Below are 23,140 nucleotides of genomic sequence, written 5' to 3'. Positions count from 1 at the left end.
TCATAAAACAGCATGTGTGTTACTGTTACATGAGAAACTATCTGTTCTGTAAGCCTTCACCTGAAGTACAATAAAATATTAAAAAAAAAAAAAAAAAGACAGATAACAGCAAGTGTTGATGAGAATATGGGGAAATTGGAACCCTCACACATTGCTGGTGGGATGCAAAATGGTACAGATGCTTTGGAAAACAGTTTTTCAAAAGGTTAAACACAGTTACCTTATGTGCCAGCAATTCTATCCCAAAGAACTGAAAATTTAAACATACACAAAAACTTGTACATAAATACTCATAGCAGCATTATTCATAATAAGCACAAAGTAGAAACAACCCAAATGCCATCAACTAATGAATGGATAAACAAAATGTGGTATATCCACACGCTGCTATTGCTCCTAGCGACCATCAAGTCAGCCCGACTCATGGCGACCCCATGCACAATGGATATTATTTGGCAATAAAAAGCGATGAAATTCTCATACACGCTACAACATGGATGAACCTTAAAAACATTATGCTAAGTGAAAGAAGCCAGTCACAAAACACTATGCATTGTATGATTCCATTTACGTGAAATGTCCAAAATAATAAAATCTACAGAGACAGAAAGTACATTATTGGTTGCTTAGAGCATAGAGGGTTAAGAAAAACGGAGAGTGACTGCTAATGGGTGCAGTTTCCTTTGAGGGTAATGAAGATGTTCTGGAATTAGATAATGGTGATAATTGTACAACTCTGTGACTATACTAAAAACAACTGAATCACGCACTTTAAATGGATGAGTTGTATGTGAATTTATCTCAATAGAACTGTTAAAAATATATTATGTATTACCTTTAAACAATAAGTACAGCTTTCAGCCATCAAATTATAAGTCAGTCAAGATAAACCATACATATGTTGTCATCTCAGCATCTGCACATGTTCCACATAATGCACAAAGTACTGACTCCCCTGTTGTAGCCCTCAGGCTCCACAGGACCAAAACAAACAAGCAAACCAAACCCACTGTCGTCAAGTTATTCCGACTCATAGCAACCCTATAGGACGGAGTAGAACTGCCCGACAGAGTTTTCAAGGAGCGGCTAGTGGATTCGAAATGTTGACCTTTTTGGTAAGCAGCTGAACGCACATGACCAAAAGTCCTCCCTAACTAAGGCTTTTTGGCCAGAGCTATCAGAAAAGATGCATTCTCTTCCTCTAGGATCACAAATGAATGGTGGTTTCAAATGGAGCTGCTTGCAGCCATTTTCCACAGCAACAGAGAAACTCCTCTGTGATGGAGAGAATGGGCCAACACTCATGGAAAAGCAGAATGAGGAAAGAGGGTGAGGACAGTGGGAGGGGAGAAGGGAAGGAGAAAAAGGGGGAGAAGGGAGATTAAGAGAGATAAGTATTGTTGGTGCATCTGCATCTAACCATGCTAGCTAGTTTGAACTGGGTTTCTATAATTGGCAAACTCTTGCCCCATTTAACTGATTTAATTTTTTTAAGTGCCTATATTCTAACTGGAGCCCTGGTGGCGCAGTGGTTAAGAGCTCAGCTGCTAATCGAAAGGTCAGCAGTTCAAATCCACCAGTTGCTCCTTGGAAACCCTATGAGGCAGTTCTACTCTGTCCTATAGGGTCACTATGAGTCTGAATTGACTTGACAGCAACGGGTTTGGTTTGGTTTTTATACACAAATAAAACTAGATCCTGGGTCTTTTCTGTTTCATAAAAAGACAAATTAAACATTGGAGAGAACACACATAGCACAATGGTTAATGAAGTCAGACAGACTTCGGTTCATATCCAAGTTCTGGCCTTCAGTGAACTATGTGACCTTGGGTACACTACTTAACTTCTCCAACCCTGTTATCTCTTCTGTAAAATGAGAGCCCTGCGTATGGTTTCCTCATAGGTAGACTGCTGTGAGAATTAAATGAGATAACCCATGTGAGGGTCTCAATACAGTACCTGGCACATTTAACACTAAAATATGACCTATTAGCAGTAAACACATGGCTTAACACAGATATAGAAAAGCTTTGTTTTAAAGCAAAGGGAGTTCCAGCAAAGCCCAGTAGGTAAGGTCTGGAGAGAGTTGTACCATGCTTCACAATAAATAATTCTTATTCACTTGAAAAGAATTATCCTTAAGGTATGTTATAAACTTAACCTAAACTGTGGTAAATGTACTCTACATCAGCCAAAACCGAAAATGTTAATTCATAAAAATCAATTTTAGTTTTTGATTAATCTTGCCCAATGTCCTATGGTCAGCATAATTTTTTCTTAGCCTTCAGTCTATAATCACCTCTGAAACCACTCCCTGCTTGCAACTAGTCAGCTCTAGTCAACTGTTAAGACTCCAAGCTTTCTTTACCTCTATGACATTATACATGCTATTCTGTCTACCTGGGAAAATTCGTTCCCTCTATCTACTACCTATTCAGATATCACTAACTTAGCTCAGACATAAATTCTCTCCAAAAGCCTCCAGAGATCACCCATCTCTGAGTTCATTCATTCGTTCAACGAAGATTAACTGAAATCCACTTTCCGCCAGGGACTACACTAGCTGCTAGAGATCCAGAAAAGAATAAAGCAGGTACCTCTCTTCTGTGTTCTCACAGGAACCTATCTGCTCTTTATCTGCTCACTTACCACACTGACTTCTGATGGCCTAATTCCTATTACTCTATAACCCCTTGTAGACTTTAAGCATCCTGAGGACAGAGACTATTTAGAACCTTAGTGTCACTGTATCATATTGCTTTGAATAATGACTCATGAAAAAATGTTAACTAGAACGAGGTTTGTGTGTGAGGTACACAGTATAGTCACAGGATACTTAACAGTACGGTCAGAGAGACTCGTGCATAGAAAACTGCAATGTGTAGAGACGGAGATTTTACAGGGCACCAAAACTTCCAGTCAGTGCTGAACACAGCCTACCATTTAAGTATCGGCTACATTCAGAATTTGATCCAAGTTATATGATACACATATAATATGATATAAAAGGTAAGTATTATGTATGTATGTACAAAGTAAATGATATTTTCTATTACAAATACCCTTTAGGTAAGGAGAACAAAAATGAAAATGGGTTAGTTGAAACGAAAATTTCTTAGGTGAAATGGATCAATTCCATGAAAAGCAGAAACTACCACAAGTCATCTAATATGAAGTAGACAATTTGAATAGTCCTATAACTATTAAAAGGAGCTCTGGAGGCACAGTGGTTCAAGTGCTCGGTTGCTAACCGAAAGGTCGGCCATTAGAATCCACTGGCCACTCCACGGGAGAAGGATGTAGCAGTCTGCTTCAGTAAAGATGACAGCCTCGGAAACCCTATGGGGCAGTTCTACTCTGTCCTATAAGGTCACTATGAATCAGAATCAACTTGACAGCAGTGGGTTACAACTATTAAGGAAACTGAATTTGTAATAAAAAATCTCCAGGTCCAGATGGATTCATTGGAGAATTCTACCAAATGTATAAAAAAGGAATTAATATTAATTCTACATAATTTCTTCTAGGAAACAGAAGAGGAAGGAATACTTCCCGATTCAATAAAGAAACTGTCCCAGACCGAAGGAGACTAAAGAGATATAACAACTAAATGCAAAACATGATTCTGAACTGGATCCTGCTGCCATAAAGGACATTGATGGAGTAACTGGCAAAACTTGAATGAAGTCTGAGGATTTGATGGCAGAAATGTATTAATGTTAATTTCTGATTTTTTTTTTACAGCGTATGTTTTTCATTAAAATTTATACACAAATTGCTTTGTGACATTAGTTGCAATCCCCAAGATGTGTCAGCACTCTCCCCCTTAATTTCTGATTTTGACGGTCACCCTGAGGTTATAAAGAAGAATGTCCTTGTTTCTAGGAAATAACCAGCTAACCAGTTGCCCATGAGTTGATTCCAACTCATGGAGACCCCATGTGTATCAGAGTAGAACTGTGCTCGACAGGTTTTCAATGGCTGAATTTTCAGAAGTAGATCACCACACCTTTCCTCTGAGGCACCTCTGGATGGATACAAATCAGGAACATTTTGATTAACAACCAAGCATGTTAACCATTTGCACCATGCAGGCACTCACTAAAGCATTCAGAAGTGATGGGTCATCAAGTCAGCAACTTACTCTAAAATGGTTCAGGAAAAAAAGAAAAAGTTCAGCGAACTGTATTTCTAACTTTTGTGTAAATCTAAAATTGTTTTAAAATTAAGAACAGTTATTTTTTAAAGACAACATAGGAAAATTTCTTAAACTAGGCACAAAATAATTGCAAACCATAAAGAAAATGTTTTAAATTCAATCTTATTAAAATTAAGAACTTCTTCATAAAAAACACCATAAAGAAAATGGTGTCAAACCACAAATTGGGAGAAGATATTTATAATACACAGTAACAGATAAAATAAATAAATAAATCCAGAATACAGAGGGAACTTCTGAAAATCAATATGAAAGAGACAAACTACCCAATTTAAAGATGGGCAAAAGACAGGAATAAGCATTTCACAGAAGAGGAAATACAAATGGCCAATAACCACAGGAAAACACACTAACCTCACTGTGTTCAGGAAAATGAAAATTTAAAACACAAGATATATTTTATATCCAATTGACTGGCCAAAATGTATCACCTGATAATAGTAAGTGTTGACAAGGATGTAGAACAAGAGAATTCCAATACACTGTTGGTGGTAGGGTGTGTATACTGGTATAATCACTTTGGAAAACAAATTTGATATCATCTAGAAAAGTTGAAGATACTCAACTATTACTTCCACTCAGGTAAATAAACCCTAGAGAAATTGTTGCATACATAAAAGGAGATGTGAACAAGAATATTCAATGCAGCATTGTTTCTATAGTAAAAAACTGGAAACCACTCAAATGGCCTTGGACAGAACACAAGTAAGTTGTATATTCACACAATGGAGTACTGGACAACGGTGGAAATTTTAAAAAACTTCTGCTACATCTATCAATATAAATGCCTCTCACAAACATAATATTGATTTTGAAAACAAGACTCAGAAGAAAACATACAGTATGAATCACTTACATAAAGGTCAAAGATCAAAATGGAGTAAAACTAAACAATATGGTGTTGAAAGATACATATACATTTGTGGCTAAAACTCTGAAGCAAGGAAACAAACACAAAATTCCAAAAGTGACTCCTGTTGGGGTGAGATCTAATATGGTTTCCCTCAGAAACAAAATACATAATACACTGGTACGCTGGCTGTCTTCAAGGTCCTAAAAATATATGTGCACAGTTCCTCAGGGGAAAAATTAAAATTTATAATTTCTTTTCGAGATAGCTATAAGACCTTCTGATCAAATTCTCAATTTTCTATTGTTCAACTGGCTATATTAGCTGGGACCAGAAGTCAGACACAGAGAGGCCACTAATACTGACCAAAGATCATCAATGTTTTTATTCTCTGGATTTTTATTTACAATGCTCTCAGAAAAACTATGTTTATTTTTTTAGTTTTTCTCATCATTCCAATTAAATTACCATAGGCTCTTTATTCCACCAAACCAAATTCTTAGTCTGAAAGCACAAGAGAATTCTTAAAAGATACAGTGTACAACCTCCAAATTAAAGCCTGAGCCCTGCCCTATACCTTGAAGGCCAGACTTGCATATTCAACATTTCTAATTCAAGCAAGTCTGAGACACCATCACAGCTGAGCAGAACCTAAGGAAACATGACAACTAAATGTAATGTGGTATTCTGGATGGGATCCTACAGCAGACAAAGGGCATTAAGCTAAAACTAAGAAAATCTAAATAAAGTATGGAGTTTAGTTAATAATATATCAATATCAGTTCATTAATTTTGACAATTCATTCAAAAATGGTTGCAGAGTACACCGACAGGGAACTGCCAGAAATTCAAGCCAGATTCAGAGGAAGATGTGGAATGAGGCATATCACTACTGATGTCAGACAGGTCTTGGCTGAAAGCAGAGAATACCAGAAAGATGTTTACCTGTGTTGTATTGACTATGCAAAGGCACGGGATTGTGTGGATCATAACAAATGATGAGTAAAATACTGAAGAGTGGAAATTCTAGGATGCTTAATTGTGCTCATGAGGAATCTATACATAAACCAAGAGGCAGTCATTCGAACAGAACAAGGTGATACTGCATGGTTTAAAATCAGGAAAGGTGGGTGTCAGGGTTGCATCCTTTCACCATATTTATTCAGCCTGTATGCTGAGCAAACAATCCGAGAAGCTGGACTATATGAAGACGAATGCAGCATCAAGATTGAAGGAAGACTCATTAACAACCTGTGATATGCAAAAGACACAACCTTGCTTGCTGAAAGTGAAGAAGACTGGAAGCACCTACTGATGAAGATCAAAGATCACAGCCTTCAGTATTGATTACACCTCAATATAAAGAAAAAAAAATCCTCACAACTGGACCAATAAGCTACATCATGATAAATGGAGAAAACAGGATTTCATTTTACTTGGATCCACTATCAACACCCATGGAAGCAGCAGTCAAGAAATCAAGTACCGTACTGCATTGGGCAAATCTGCTGCAAAAGACCTCTTTAAAGTGTTAAAAAGCAAAGATATCACCTTGAAGACTAAGGTGCGCCTGACCCAAGTCATGGTGTTTTTCAATCACCTCATATGCATGCAAAAGCTGGACAATGAATAAGGAAGACTGAAGAAGAACTGATGCCTTTGAATTACGATGTTGGCGAAGAATATTGAAGAATACCACAGACTACCAGAAGAACGAACAAATCTGTCTTGGACAAAGTACAGCCAGAATGCTCCTTAGAAGCAAGGATATCCAGACTGTGTCTCACATACTTCAACATGTTATCAGTCGAATTATCAGACGAGTTCCCGGAGAAGGACATCATGCTTGGTAAAGCAGAGGGTCAGCAAAAACGAAGAAGACCCTCTATGAGATGGATTGACACAGTGGCTGCAACAACGAGGTCAAATATAGCAATGACTATGAGACTGAGGATGGCTCAGGATCAGGTGGTGCTTCATTCTGTTGTACACAGGGTCACTATGAGTCAGACCAACTCAACTCCACACACCTAACAACAACAATTGTGACAAATGTATCACACTAATGTAACATGTTATAAATATGGGAAACTGGATGCTGAGTTTATGGGAACTCTTTGTACTATCTTTACACCTTTTCTGTAAATTTAAAACTAAAAAAGTTTCTTTAAAAAAAATCAAATGGCTTCCCAACCAAACTCCTGACAATCTCTTTTAATTCATCACATAATACCCTATACCCTGTTCACTCTGGTTTACCATGTTTGCCTTCACAGAGGTTACACAGGATGTGGGCTACATAAAACTGATCGAATTGTACACTTAAGACTTGTGTGTATAAATTATACCCAAATAAAAAAAATTTTTTTTAATATGTAATTGCCAAAATATGGATTTGATGACATAAAAATTACCTTTAAACTCGATGGCCTAAAATAGTGACATTTCTTTTTATTTTTTTAATTGTACTTTAGATGAAGGTTTACAGAATAGTTTCTCATTAAACAGTTAGTACATATATTGTTTTATGACAACGGTTAACAACCCCATGACATGTCAACACTGTCCCTTCTCGACCTTAGATTGCCCACCACTAGTTTTCCTGTCCCCTCCTGTCTTCTAGTCCTTGCCCCTGGACTGTTTGTGCCCCATTAGTCTCATCTTGTTTTATGCGGCTGTCTAATCTTTGGCTGAACAGTGAACCTCGGGAGTGACTTCATTACTGAGCTAAAAAGGTGTCCGGCGGCCATACTCTTGGGGTTTCTCCAGTGTCTGTCAGGCTAGTAAGTCTGGTCTTTTATTGTGAGTCAGAATTTTGTCCTACATTTCTCCCCAGCTTTGTCTGGAACCCTCTGTTGTGATCCTGGTCAGAGCAGTCAGTGGTGGTAGCTGGGCACCATCTAGCTGTCCTGGACTCAGTCTGGTGGAGGCCATGGTAGTTGTGGTCCATTAGTCCTCTCCACTAATCTTTCCCTTGTATCTTGCTTTCTTCATTCTCCCTTGATCCCGAAGGGGTGAGACCAGTGGAGTATCGTAGATGGCCGCTCACAGGCTTTTAAGACCCCAGATGCTACTCACCAAGGTAGAATGCAGAACATTGTCTTTACAAACTGTGTTATGCCAACTGAGCTAGATGTTCCCCGAGACCATGGTCCCCACAGCCCTCCACCCAGCAATTCAGTCCCTCAGGGAGTTTGACGTGTCTATGGAGCTTCCATGACCTTGCCCTGTACAAGTTGTGCTGGCTTCCCCAGAATTGTGTACTGCCTTACTCTTCACCAAAGTTACCACTTATCTATTGTCTATTTACTATTCCCCCCCCATCCCTCGTAACCAACAAAGATTGTTACTTTTTGTATGTAAACTTTTTCATGAGATTTTACAGTAGAGGTCTCATACAATATTTGTCCTTTTGTGATGGACTTATTTCACTCAGCATAATGTCCTCCAGTTTCATCCATGTTATGAGATGGTTCACAGATTCATTGTTGTTCTTTATCATTGCATAACACTCCATTGTGTTTATGTACCATAGTTTGTTTATCCATTCATCTCTTGATGGGCATCTGGACTGTTCCCATCTTTTTGCTATTGTGAACAATGCTGCCATGAACATAGGTGCGCATATGTCTATTCGAGTGACAACTCTTATTTCTCTAGGATATATTCCTAGGAGTGGGATTGCTGGATCGTATGGTAGTTCTATTTCTAGCTTTCTGAGGAAGCGCCATATCATTTTCCAAAATGGTTGCATCATTTTGCATTCCCATCAGCAGTGCATAAGAGTTCTGATCTCCTCGCAGCCTCTCCAACATTTGTTATTTCCAGTGTTTTTGATTTGTGCCACGGGGGTGAGATGGTATCTCTCATTGTGGTTTTCATTTGCATTTCTCTCATGGTTAGTGATCGTGAGCATTTCCTCATGTGTCTGTTGGCTGCCTGAATGCAATGAATGCAATGACATTTCTTTCGCTCTTGAAACTACAATGTGGTCAAGGCATGGCAGAGATAGCTCATCTCTTCTCTATTCAGCATCAGCTGAGGACTGGAATTATCTAAGGGCTCACTCACTCACATATCAGACAGTTGTGTGGCTGTCATCTCAGACCTTAGCTGGGACTGTGGGCTGAAACACCTACACGTGGCCTCTCTATGTGCCCTAGGCTTCCTCGCAACATGGTGGCTGGGTTCCAAGGGAAAGTATTCTGAAAGAGACAGAGACAGAAACAGAGACACACAGAGGCAGAAGCTGTATCCTTTTAATGATCTAACTCTGTAGAGCTATCGTCACTTGGTCACTTTCAATATACTCAGTTAGTTGGAAGAGTCACAGGCCTATCCGGGTTCAAGAGGAAGGGAAATAAATGTTCTCTTGATAGGGACTGGCAAGTTTCTGAAAAAGCATAATGGATTCAAAATACTGCTGTGACCATTTTTGGAAAATATAATCAACCACAGGTTTATTATATTATATAAAGTTGAAGAAAGTCTCCCAAGGACATGGATAGCAAGATAGAATATGTTTGAGTCACAATTCATCCAGGAGGTCTAATACCTAACAAATAAGAATTACATAAAAGTAAATACATACATACACACACACACATACATGCACATATGGAACTTCATACGTAAAACAAAAGAGAGAAAAAATTTTCAAAGACATCATTTCAGAGAATTTCCCAGAGTTGAAAAACATGAGTTTTCAGACTGAAAGAATTTACCAAGTATTCACACAAACACAACAATGTGGAAATTAAGAACATCAAGGATAAAGAGAATCATCAAGAAATAAAATCAGGTCAACTACAAAATTAAGTGAATCAGACTAGCAGCAGACTTCTCATCAGCAATACTATATGCTAAAAAATAATGGCAAAATGCCTTAAAAGTTGTAAGAAAAAATTACATTCAACCTAAAATTCTATGAAGACATTTTCAAATATACAAAGACTCAGAAAGTTTACTTTCCATGTACTCATTCTTAGGAAGTTACCTGGAGATATGCTGCAGCAACATAAAGGTCTAAACCAAGAAAGACGGTACAAGATTCAGGAAAAAATGAATATAGTTCATGTTATGGATTGAATTGTGTCTACCAAAAATACATTTAGAGTAGACAGAGAGAGAAAGCCTTCCCCTACAGCCGGTGCCCTGAATTTGGACTTATAGCCTCCTAAACCCACCCAGCAACTCCATGTGAGAAAAGACCTGGCAATCTGCCCCCATAAAGATTAAGAACCACTGCAATCTAATCAATTCCGACTCATAGTGACCCTATAGGACGGGGCAGAACGGTCCCATAGGGTTTCCAAGGCTGTAATCTTTACGGAAGCAGACTTCCACATCTTTCTCCCATACAGCATAAAGATTACAGCCTGGGAAACCTTATGGGGAGATCTACTCTGTCCTACAGGGTCGCGAATGCAACAAGTCCACTTTGCTTTCCTGGTATTTATTTTTCACACCCCACCATGGTCTAAAAAGAATTTAAAGATGGAACTCCTTTTAAGATGAGAAATTCCTTTTTTCTGACTCCAAAGCCCTTGCTCTTTCCACTACACCATTCTTTTTCTCAAACAAATACTTATTTATTCACTAACTACAAGCCAAACACTATCTAGTCTAGCCTTGAAGATTCAAGAGATGATAGTTTCTTCCTCCAAGGAGCTTACAATGCAGTCTAGTGAGTAAACAGGAAAATAAACTATTACAGTCCAGTGTGATAACCACTAAAAATAGTGATAAATACAAAGTGTCGTAATAAAAATGGCTAATTATTATTGAGCACTACTATGTTCCAAACTCTTTCAGAGGGAATATCTTATAAAAGTCCTCACCACTACAGGTACTATTTATTAGCGAGTACTCTCCGTCCCCTTGGCTTCATATTTCTTCTAGGGTGGGCTTTCTTCTAGTGTAATGCTCTTGGCCTCTCCCTCCCACTGCCACTCCATTTCCCCATCAGAGGAGGAGTGACTTAACTAAACCTTCTGGGTTCTCTTTAGATCTGCCAGCCTGCAGAGAAAAGATGTTTATTTCATCATTTGGGAAGTTTACTGGGGAAGGTGTATTCCTTCTCTGGGGAGACCTGCAGATGCCCAGCTTGCCTGTGCTAGGTGAGTTAAAGTAATTCAAGAATATAGTGCTAGGAAGTCCATGTGGCAGCACACCTATGCCACATCCCAACCCAGCTCTTATCAGTAAGGTTGACATTTTGATCCATGTCTATCTGACTCTTTTATCTATTAGCTCGGTCTAAACTTGGCAAGAAACTAAACCAAAACCAAACCTGTTGCCATTGCGTTGATTCTGACTCATAGAGAGGGTAATTAATTAATAGAACCCTAAAACTCCAACACCACCATTATCTCCATTTTACATATGAGCAAACTAAGGTTTCAGAGGTTAAGTGTCTTGCTCCAGGCTTCCTATCTAAAAAGCAGCGCTATCTCCATTTGAAACCACTGCCTCCCAAAAAGACAAAAAATATGTTCTCAACCTGGAAATGTATTAATCTTAAATTGAAATTTCAAAAAGGAAATAGAAGTCAATGCCAAAACAGGTCATTTATTCTATCATTTGCTGCTGATCAACTATACTCAGTTAGCTTTAAGAGATGAAACCTCAAAGACCAAAATATAATTAATTAGGATCACCATTCATTAATTCAATATATAAATATTTACGGAACACCTGCTATGTGCCAGGCACTAAGTATAAGTCAGTAAGTAAAAACAAAGTGGCTGCTCTCATAGAGATTGTTTATTGGGGGAGATACAGACAACAAACTAATATACAATATAATGTCAAAATATGCAATATCAGGTCAATATTTTAAAAAATAAGACATGGTTTAAGAGAGTAAAATAACAGGAGGTTCTAGTTTTAGATAAAGAGGTCAGAGAAGGCCTTCCTTTAGCTGTAACACTTGAGCAAAAAGCTATACTAAGTGAAGGAGTGAGCCATACAAATAACTGGGGGAAGAACCTTCTGGTAGCAGGAATATCAAGTGCAAAGGCCCTAAGGTGGGAACGTGCTAAGCATATTCAAGAACTTAGCATATTTCAAGTCTTGAAATACAGGAAGAAGAAAAAATGTAGGAAACGAGGTTGCAGAGGCAGCCAGGGCCAACTCATGTAGGAACTTGGGATTCTATTCTAAGTGAGAAGGGAATTCCCTGGAAGGTTTTGAGAGGGAAATGACATAACATGATTTGCACTAAATGTCTCTCTTCACTTTCCTTCCAATTTAGTTCCCAAAATAATATGACATCTCTTGTTTCTTGTCCACCCAAAGGTAGAAAAATCAAGAAAGAGTGGAGTTTTCCCCATTATCCTCAGAAACATGAGGTGGGGTTTGCCTACAAGAAGGACAAGGGGAAAATGAGAGTGTCTATTCAATTAACTTGAGATTGGCTACTAACATAAAGGTTGGCAGTTCGAACCTACTCAGGGTTCCACAGAAGAAAGGGCGGGCTGACAAACTGCTTCCGTAAAGATTACAGCAAAGAAAACCCTATGGAGCAGTTCTACTGTGTAACACATTGGGTCACCACGAGTAGGAATCAACTCGACGGCAATGGGTTTGGTTTTTTGGTTGCAGTACTCAATTAACTATGACACCTAGCTAGAGGGCCTAGCACAACTTTGAGTATGTTAGGCAGAAAGCACTAACAGGGTTTCCAAACTGCAGAGACCCAGCCTCTAGTATCCCTTAACAGTACCATCAAATCTACCACTGGTGTGGTTCCTTTTCACGTTAAGGCTAACTCTCTAACAGTAAACAAACTAATATTAAGCCTGGAATGACAACTTTTAAGCAAACACCATGAATGTCTTAAGCGTAATAGTGAAATTCTAGAAGTGCTCTTAAGTAACTGCTTGGTTTGTTTAAAAAAAAAAAAAACTGCTGGTAGAATTCCAAAGTTTAGAGACTTAAAAATTGACTTAATATCTTTGTTTAAAAATAAATATTGTTATCATAAACATATGTTCCATCAGCGATGGAGAGATGTACTCCCTGCATCCAAAGAGCTCAGTATAATGCAGAAAATGCTATCTAGAGTAAACCAACAATTAAAAAAGCAGTTCACTTAATTCAGCCAAGGCCAGTAAGGAAGAATGAAAAGAGGCTATACATCACTTGGTAAGGCACATTCTCAATTCTTTCATCCAAAGTTATAAAATATGGGGAGTGGGAAAAGCACGTCTACTGGCAACCCCCAAACTAGGGAGTGTTAGTGACTTTCCTATGCATAAGACATTCAAGTACGGGAAGAACAAGGCAGTTTGTGGGTACCAATACTTCTACCCGTTGCCATCAAGTCGATTCCAGCTGATAGCGATCCTCTAAAGGGTATAAAATATGAAGAAAAAGAAGTGAGGGCATAAAAATATTAAAGGAGAAAAATAATTTAAGAGAAACATGAAAAGTTCTAAATTTTTTAAAAAATCAGTGATTTTGCATATTGTTTCAGACTCAAGAACCCTCTTTTCCTTAAGCATGGACTTTGTTTTTATTTACTGACTTACGCTTAGTGCACAGTGTAAACAGGTATGTCTACAAGATGCACATGTAAGAAAATTTACTGCAGGACCATTATAGCAAAAAAATTACCCCCAAATGGGGAATAATTAAATAAACTACAATATATAAATTTTTGTATGAGAAATTAATTTAAGCTGTAAACTTTCACCTAAAGTACAATAAAAAAATAAATAAAATACAAAATAAAAATAAACAATGATGCGTCCAAATGATGGAACATTATATAGCTTTGAGAAAGCAATTTAATAAAATTAGAAATGATCATCAAAATGGTAAGTAAAAACAAAAGGTTACAAAAAGTATATACTCAGCAATAGCCTAATTTTGTGTAAATACACACGCACGAATACACACATAAAAAAGTTAACAAAAGTTGTCTCTGGGTTGAAGAATAATGGGTGATATTTTATTTTCATCTTTATACCCTGTTGCATTTTATATATTTTATACAATGAAGATGTATTACTTCTTTAATGAAATAAATACACAAACGAAATTCAGTTCCCTACTAGGATGCATAATACATTAGTGAAAACACAACATGAATCTGAAAGGTGCAAATGTCAAACATGTTACAAATGGAGAAGAATTAGCTCTTAGAGCAAAAATATTATGAAATACCCAGTTACACCTTGTATTTTTAAATTATGGACGAACTGAAGTTTGGTTTTGGCCTCAGTATTCAGCTCAAATCCACTATTTTGCTTTGGTTTGGACTGTGGCCTTTCAAAAGACAAATGAACTAATGCCTACTTCCTGGTCATTCCTAGCATCCCTGAGTTTGTAGAGATCAATGATCACTTGATAGCCTAGTCCACCATCATTTCATAACACAGACAAGGAATGTCATTCATATTTATTGTTAATGTATAAATATTACCTTTCAAATATATAGATATAACCATTCTACATGTAACTTAGAGTGAAAATCACCTTATATGATTTACATATTAATGTTCAATCAGTTAAAATATAAACGTATGTTTATTGTTGGAAGAATAAAACACTGCAATACTTGATGAGTAAGAAAATTATTAATAGGGAAATAGATGAAGAGCTAATATGAGTATTAAGAAAAGGTTCATTTGTAAAACAACTTTAGGAAGAACATTATATCCTTTGAGTCAAATCTTTATAATTTTTTAAAGTCAATAACAGATTATCTCGTAATTCTACCATCTGTAAAATTGCTTAGTATACTACCATTAAACAAAATAATCTTTAAGAACTGTATTTTATTTTCAGTTCAGTTTAAGTCCTGAGTCTTTATGGAAAAGCTCTACTTGGAAATTCTGCACATCCTTTGACAATGAATTAAAAGCCAATATTGGTTCTGCCATCTCAACTTCAAAAAGGAGAAAAAATTCAAAATCAAATATAATAATATCCCTGATAAATTATACATAATAAAAATATATAAAGGATTTGAAGAAAAAAGGAAGTGTTAAAGAAAACTCGAGTATTCAAGTTTTGTGAGAAATTTGTTCTCAGTCATTAAACCTGAAAACAACAGTCTTCATAACAATGTTTCAAGAAGATAATTCCTTATTGTTTTGAATCTATGGAGGCTAAAAATGTAAACAAATGTTTGCAGAAATAATGAGAACACTGCCAACCACTTTCAGGAGTTGAAGACAAAGAAATTTTTGAGATTTGCCTGGATGACATTCAGGTTCAACTCATGCTGATTTGAACACTCGGCCATTAGACAGTTGACCATAATGTCACTATCTCTACTTTAAACTCAATCTTAGATCATAAGTTTCCAGCATTTTATACATATTCTTCAAGTTTATTGTTCTTCTTTTACAACTGAACACACAATCAGCCAGTTTATGAACAATAAGTCCACTGAATCTAAAGAATTGTTGTTTTTGGCATGCCTAGTGTTTTCTATCATTGTCTCAACTGTATTATTTATGAGACCATACTTATTACTAAATCAGCAATTTTATTTTTATTTTTAGTACATTTTAGTAAATAATAGAGGCAAAAAGCAAGTTTGCTAACACTGCAGTACTCTAAAGAAGACAACATTCTGAAACTGAACTTTCAGATGTTGCAATATACACTATCCCTTGAAGCTAGAAATGTTCACTCAGGAGCCCATGAATTCCGTATATCAGGATATTTAGGGGTATTGATATCTAATATACTCAAGTGTAAGCTGTTCATAAGTCAACCATGTGGAAAAAGAAAAAAAGAAATGTCTCCAAATATCTAAAAGGTGACCATGAAGAAGTAGGCTTATTCGGACCACTTCTGCATTATTTCAGAAAATTTGTGAGCACCAAAATGACAAACTCTCTAACTACAGCTATCGAAAAGTGGAGCTGGCTACTCTAATAAAGGAAGAAACTTCTCCATCAGCAAAAGTGTTTAAGTATAAGCCAGATGACCACATACCAGAAACATCCTAGAGAAAATTTTATTTCATACGAGAAGATTGCACAAAAGGTGCAACAGCTAACACTTGTGACATTTACTAATAGTGATTTCTATTGAATAGCGCTTACTATGCACTATGCTCTGCATCTTTGCTCATTTGAAAACACTGATTCTTCTACTAGAAGTTGCACTTTTGCTCTGGGATGCCAGGAAAATTTATCCTTCAAGATTTTAGCTCAAATCTCACCTTGCCCTGACCAAATCCGTCTCAATTCAACCCCAAGTTAAGAGTCTTTTTTCCCTTGATGATTCCAGAGTATGGTGGAGCCTGCCAGTTCTCTGGCTAAATTCACCCTTCCCTTCTTCCACTGTAACAGAATAGTGTCTGGACACATGGCTGCCCAGATATGCTACATTTCCTAAACATCCTCCATCCCTGCCCCTACTCCCACCCATCTCCTTGCAATTACCTGTGGCCATGTGAAAAAGCTCTAGCAAAAGGAATGTGAGTAGAAATGTTATGTATGTACCACTTCTGGCCAACAACCTAAGAGAATAGGGGTTCTTTTCCTTCCTTGTCTGCTGAATGATTGGAACTCTAAATCCATAGCTCTCAAACTATGGTCCCAGACCAGCAGGATTAGCATTATCTGTAAACTTATTAAACATGCAAAATTATCAGGCCCCAACCCAGACCTATGGAGTCTGAAACTCTGGGAGTAAGGCCCTCCAGGGGATTCTGATGCACATTCATATTTAAGAACTACTGCCCAAAGCCAGGAAACCCTGGTGGAATAGTGGTTAAGAGCTACGTCTGCTAACCTGCTAACCAAAAGGTCAGCAGTTCAAATCTACCAAGCACTCCTCGGAAACCCTATGAGGCAGTTCTACTCTGTCCTATAGGGTCACTATGAGTCACAACCAACTCGATGGCAACAGGTTTGGGTTTTTTTTTTTTTTTTTTTGCCCTAAGCCAACCAGCCTCCACTATGCTAACAATGATACAGCCCCAGGTGGCAGAGCAATGTGTCAGAAGGAACAGCAGGTCCTTGAATGACCAGGTGAAACAGAACAACTGCTCGATCCAGATCATTTCTATCAAAACTGTTATGTGAGAAAAAGAAACTTCTATCTTTAAGCCACTGAATTACTGTTGGGTCTCTCTGTTGTCACAGCCTAACTTTACCCAAACTAATTTCAACATAGGTGTCTTCTGACACTCATTCACACACTGTATTTGTCAGTTTTTCTCTTCCCACCAGACTAGAGCTCAAGCCAAACCCAGCTTATACTCATTCTTTTATTTCTGGAGGATCTAATAAAACACTTGGCCTATAATATATACTCAACAAATCTGTTAAACAATGGTATCTACTTACCCCTTTCTATCTTTACTACCAAGATGGTAATTCTCAATGTGTAAAGTGATATCAATAACCTATCAACCTTCCTTTTATAAAAATGTTCTAAAATTACCAACATCACTATAGACTATAGTTTTCCAATTCCACAACAATTCTCAGAATGATGCCGATTTGTCAAAAGTTTCTCCTATATATTACTACCACCTAGTCCACTTGACTCCAAGTTTCAGAGAAAGGTCTTGATTTTTATCATATTCCATCTATCCTGATATATTAACTTATAGTAATACATAAAATGGAGTCCCTGGGTGGCACAAACAGTTAAGCACTCAACTACTAGCCAAAAGGTTGGCAGTTCAAACCCACCCAAAGGTGCCTCAGAAGACAGGCCTGGCAATCTGTTCCCAATCACAGCCTTGAAGACTCTATGGAGCAGTTCTTCCCTGCACACGTGGAGTCACCGTGAGTCAGAATCAACTCGACAATAACAATACATAAAACATTTGGTTTTCCTTTTTTGCACCTAGCTCTGTTATATAGTATTTACTGTTTGCCAACCTATGTTTCCAACCTAGGCAAAGTACACTGACTTGTACTGCCTTTCTCCTTCATTCTACAGCAGCTAAAACTCCAATGCCATACATTTAGCAAATGTGGCTTCAGAGACAAACTAGGAAAAAGTAGCTTAATATTTTTATTGTTTTCTAGAGGTCCCTGCTTTCAATAAAATCAATACAAAAAGGAAAACAATCCAAGAAGATCAGCCTTCTGGCACTGTTCCAGTCTATTTTCTCTTTGCTGAAATGGTCCCAACATCCCTCTGTCTTTTATATCCCAAGTAGAGCTGTTTTTTTTTTTTTAATCTACTCAAGTGTCTCCCACCAAATGTCGTATTCCTGACAAAGTTACTTTACAGATTACTTTATAGTCCTGTGTGATAAAACCCTTTAATCTATACCACAAACTTTCTTGGAACATTATAGTTCTCTATTAACTTTTATTTCCTATACCCTAAAAAAGAAACCTAACTCTTTAAAAATGATTCCCTCGATCCATATCAAAAATTGTAACAAATATACAATACCCAAAATTCCATTCTTCAATGTTTGATTAGTACATGATAATTTCCATTCATGTCTAAAGAAAGGCTTAAATTCAATGTTTTGATGCCAAGTTTACCAAGATTTTCCTTTACTACATGGCTTTAAAAATACTGTCCAAGAACAAAAGTAGAAGACATAACTAGTCTCATACTATAGGGAATGTACAGGGACTACAATTACAGCAACTAGGATTATAATCTTAGACTAAAGGTCCCTTCACTATCTCCAAAGATACTAAACACTAACCAAGGGTACCTCTACCCTGTTCCCTACTTTCATCCCCTTGGTTCTACTCATGCAACAAATATCTCAGTGACTTCTATTCTTGGTATGTAGCTAATATGAACAGCTGTGTCAGTCCTAGTATTAGAGAAGGCATGCAAACACAGTGAAGCATACTGTAGACTAAACTTAAGCTCCAAAGCCTAAACAGTTATCACAAGAGAAAACATTCTGGCCAAAACTCGCTCTAGAAAAACTGAAAAATTGATAGGGCCTATAAGACAATCAAGATCTTTCTAAGTATTACTTTATACTCCACGAGCTAGACTTACTTTTTTTTTAAATGTCACACATAAAACAGCCTTGACAATGCAAACCAATCAATAATACCAGATCTGCAAAATGAATGAAATGACAGTCATGTGAAATTTCAACCTTCTACTTTAGTGGGGTGTTAATTTGCAAGATTATTTCCAAGATTTGACCCCCTTCACATGAAATGAACTAGTCAGGTAAACTTTCATTTGAACCTCTTTTGGCCAATTTAAGGATGAAATTACTAAGTAACGAATAGAAGAACTAAATCTTCAACTATTGCATTACATAGTCTACAAGCCCCCTGTGGTCCTGATTGCCCTGCTATGGTTATTGTCTGGTTTGTCAACATTCCTTTTAAATCTAAGAACAGAATAGTGTACTTCAGACTGGGCTGACCACTACAAACCATAATGGAAACTGCTACCTACCTCCTAGCAGCTAATAAGCTATATCTGGTCTAGATGTGTTACTTAGGCTCAAAAAAGAAAAGAAATTTTTTAAATTACACTTCACAAAAAAATCCAGATTTCTAGCTTCTCTTGAAAAATCAACTCTGGCCAACATTTCTGTATGACAACAATTGGCAAAAGTGAATAAGGGCTGCCCGTTTAGACTGGGCATGGGCTTTGCAGATGGTTATGCTGTGTCCACACTTCAGAAAACAGATGTATCTGTGCTTACAGTGTGGTGGTCCTGTAGGCACTGGAGCTTGTGGCGCAGTGGTTAAGAGCTTGGCTGCTAACCAAAAGGTCAGCAGTTCAAATCCACCAGTGACTCCTTGGAAACCCTATGGGGCAGTTCTATTCTGTCCTATAGTGTCGCTATGAGTTGGAATTGACTCGATGGCAACAGGTTTTTTTTTTTTTTTTTTTTTTATTTTAGCTACTTCATCAAACCTCATGACTTGCTCAGCTAAGCTAATACCTTACAATAAACAAAAACTTCAAGGGTTTAATTCACAAAACTTATTAGTGGTCTCAGGCATCCACTATTCTCTATCAATACAACTAATTTCTAGAACGTCAATGCAAGTCTTTCTATTAATCTCTGAAATGTAATACTGGTAAGTTAGATGCATTCAATTCAACCACTATTTACTGAGCACCCAGTGGACAAGTGGTTTTGAAACAAGGGGTTTTGCAAAAGGCAGAGCCCCCTCTCCATTCAGTTTTAACAAGGTATCACCTGGATTTCTTTCAGGCACTGTAGTTCTACCTATAATTTAGTTTCAAAAACAAAATAAGACAATTCAGAATTTTTTACTTGTTTGTATAAGGAGTTGTTTATTTTAAATATATATGTAACTGAGCAATTTAAATAAATCTAAAATGATCGACAACTGTGACCGTCCTCAAACACCTGGCTTGGCATAGAAAACATCCAAAAACTAAAAAAAAAAAAAAGTTTCCATGGGATTATGGAGTGACACAGAAGTATGTTATATTTTTCTCCAATGCCTAGACAGCAATGCAAGCCAGTCAGAGGTCTGGGGCTTTACAGAAGAGTGAGGTGGCCATCTGGTTGGCAGTTGGGCTGCTCCCCTGGCTGGGCTGCACTGTCTTCACTCTGCAAGGACACTCGTTTAACTGCTTGTTTGAAATGTCCTGTGCAGGAGCCGCTGATGACTCACCTGGCACTGACCAAAAGCCAGGCTTCCCCTGGAATGGATGGTTGGCAAATGCGTGGGGATATCCCAAAGGAGTCCTTTTGGAGGGCCCCACTAAACTGGCCGTGCGAGGAGGGGTATCAAAAGTAGCAGTCCTTTGTTCTCTGTGGATAGAGTCAAGCACGCAATCTGAAGGCTTCTTTTTTTATCACACTCCTTCTGAATCACTGGATAAAAATGCTGATAAAGGTGGACGTTGTTTCCGGAGCAGCATGGCAGCCACGGAGGACGAGCAGTCGGCAGGGAGCAATGAGGGAGAGCGGCTGGATTTTCTGCGTGACCAAATTGTGCGGTTCTTCCAGCGCTGCCTCCAGGTCTTGCCGGAGCGCTATTCTTCGCTCGAGACCAGCAGGTTGACAATTGCATTTTTTGCACTCTCCGGGCTGGATATGTTGGATTCCTTAGATGTGGTGAACAAAGATGATATAATAGAGTGGATTTACTCCCCTGCAGGTCCTTCCCACAGAAGACAGATCAAATTTAAATCGCTGTGGTTTCCGAGGCTCTTCATACCTGGGTATTCCATTCAATCCATCAAAGAATCCTGGGACAGCTCAACCTTATGATAGTGGCCACACAGCAATGACCTACACTGGCCTTTCATGCTTAGTTATTCTTGGAGACGACTTAAGCCAAGTAAATAAAGAAGCTTGCTTAGCACGCTTGAGAGCCCTTCAACTAGAAGATGGAAGTTTTTATGCTGTACCTGAAGGAAGTGAAAATGACATACGGTTTGTGTACTGTGCTTCCTGTATTTGTTATACGCTCAACAACTGGTCAGGCATGGATATGAAAAAAGCTATTGACTATATCAGAAGAAGTATCTCCTATGACAATGGACTGGCACAGGGAGCTGAACCTGAATCTCATGGAGGATCGACTTTTTGTGGCATTGCATCACTGGGTCTGATGGGTAAACTAGAAGAAGTTTTTTCAGAAAAGGAAAAACAGGATAAAGAGATGATGTATAATGAGGCAACAGAATGGTTATCATGGAAGACCTAATAAGCCTGTAGACACCTGTTATTCTTTTTGGGTGGGAGCAACTCTAAAGCTTCTGAAAATTTTCCAATACACTAACTTTGAGAAAAATAGAAATTACATCTTATCGACTCAAGATCGCCTAGTAGGGGGATTTTCCAAGTGGCCAGATAGTCATCCAGATGCTTTACATGCATACTTTGGGATTTGTGGCCTGTCACTAATGCAGGAAAGTGGAATTTGTAAAGTACATCCTGCCCTGAATGTAAGCACATGGACTTCTGAATGCCTTCAAGGTCTCCACCAGAGTTGGAAAACTCAGGACTCTAGACAATGTTCAGAAAATGTACATATCTCCACATGACTGACTTCAGACTGGGACAGTGGGGGGGATTTATAGCATAACTGTAGCCCAAGGTTAAAAGTCATGTATAACCTAGTGTGTGCTTTTTATGAGAGGTGGAGTGATACAATCATATCTCGTGCTTATGTCACTTTGGGATATGGTCTTGAGCCAGTAACCTTTGTACTGGGTTTCAAGAAAATCTTTGTTGAAGTCTGAACCACAGTGGACTCTGTCATAGTTCTTAAATGTTTATACTGTATTTCTAAGAAGTTCTCTGAGGCAAATTAACTGTATGTAGTTATCTTAAAAAAAAAAAAAACTTCAGTACAAATTTTAAAAAATGGACACAAATCTTCAAAACAGTTTACACTTCATATAGCATTGATAATCTTCCGGTGAACACTTAGTGATTATTTTTAAAGTTTGATTGCTGATGGTAGAAAATCGCTTGAAGAATTAAGTATCTTGGATTATTCTTTGAAAACAGACAATCCCATAATTTTTTTAAAGAATGACTTATTTTATCTTATTCTTAAGTGTGCCAATTAAATTTGTGTGGCCTATATAAATGAAATTAATGACTTCATAGTAAGAATCAATAGGCTTAACTAATACAATAGATTTCTAAAGGAAGATTGCTTTAATAAGATTCTATTATGTATTAAAATCACTGTAACTGAGAGAAAAGTAATTTAACTTCCGTGCTGTGCCGGGTGAATACCAGGTGTATTTGATTTTAATCTGAAATCATTAGTTGCCTTTTTTTTTCTTTCTAGGGAGAAAATCTTTCATTTACTGAAGGAAAGATAATTAGTTGTTTGTTTATTGAAATATGTGAAATTGTAAATCATATTTGTACTTTTATAACTGAGTTATTTTTACCCATTTGGATTTTTTTAGTTTGTTTTCCTCAGTTTAAGTGAATTAAGAGCAGCTAATTTCAAACTAATAATTTTCTAGTGTTTTCAAATTAAATAAGTGAAAATGTAAAATAGAACCACTCAAGTAAATTCAATGGTGCAGCTCTATACATAGTCATTTATATTTTTATATTTTGAGATAAGTGGGAGGGAGATATAACCATTTAGGGGGTAAGGACTGAGGTTTCACTTTTGTTCATTTTTTTGTTTTCT

General features: G+C 37.5%; 1 protein-coding gene and 1 pseudogene across 9 annotated transcripts in view; one reads left to right on the top strand and one right to left on the bottom strand.

Annotated features, from left to right (window-relative positions):
- Window positions 1-23,140, bottom strand: part of MBOAT2 (membrane bound O-acyltransferase domain containing 2) — a 167,386-nt gene that overhangs the window by 132,968 nt on the left and 11,278 nt on the right. The gene's annotated exons all lie outside the window — the stretch shown is intronic.
- On the top strand, window positions 19,914-23,102 carry LOC101352442 (geranylgeranyl transferase type-1 subunit beta pseudogene; annotated as a pseudogene).

This window comes from Trichechus manatus, unplaced genomic scaffold (assembly GCF_000243295.1).
Source record: "Trichechus manatus latirostris isolate Lorelei unplaced genomic scaffold, TriManLat1.0 scaffold00023, whole genome shotgun sequence".
NCBI classification, from domain to species: domain Eukaryota; kingdom Metazoa; phylum Chordata; class Mammalia; order Sirenia; family Trichechidae; genus Trichechus; species Trichechus manatus.
The sequence above is the reverse complement of the archived record's forward strand: the minus strand, read 5'-3'. Positions and strand labels throughout refer to the sequence as shown.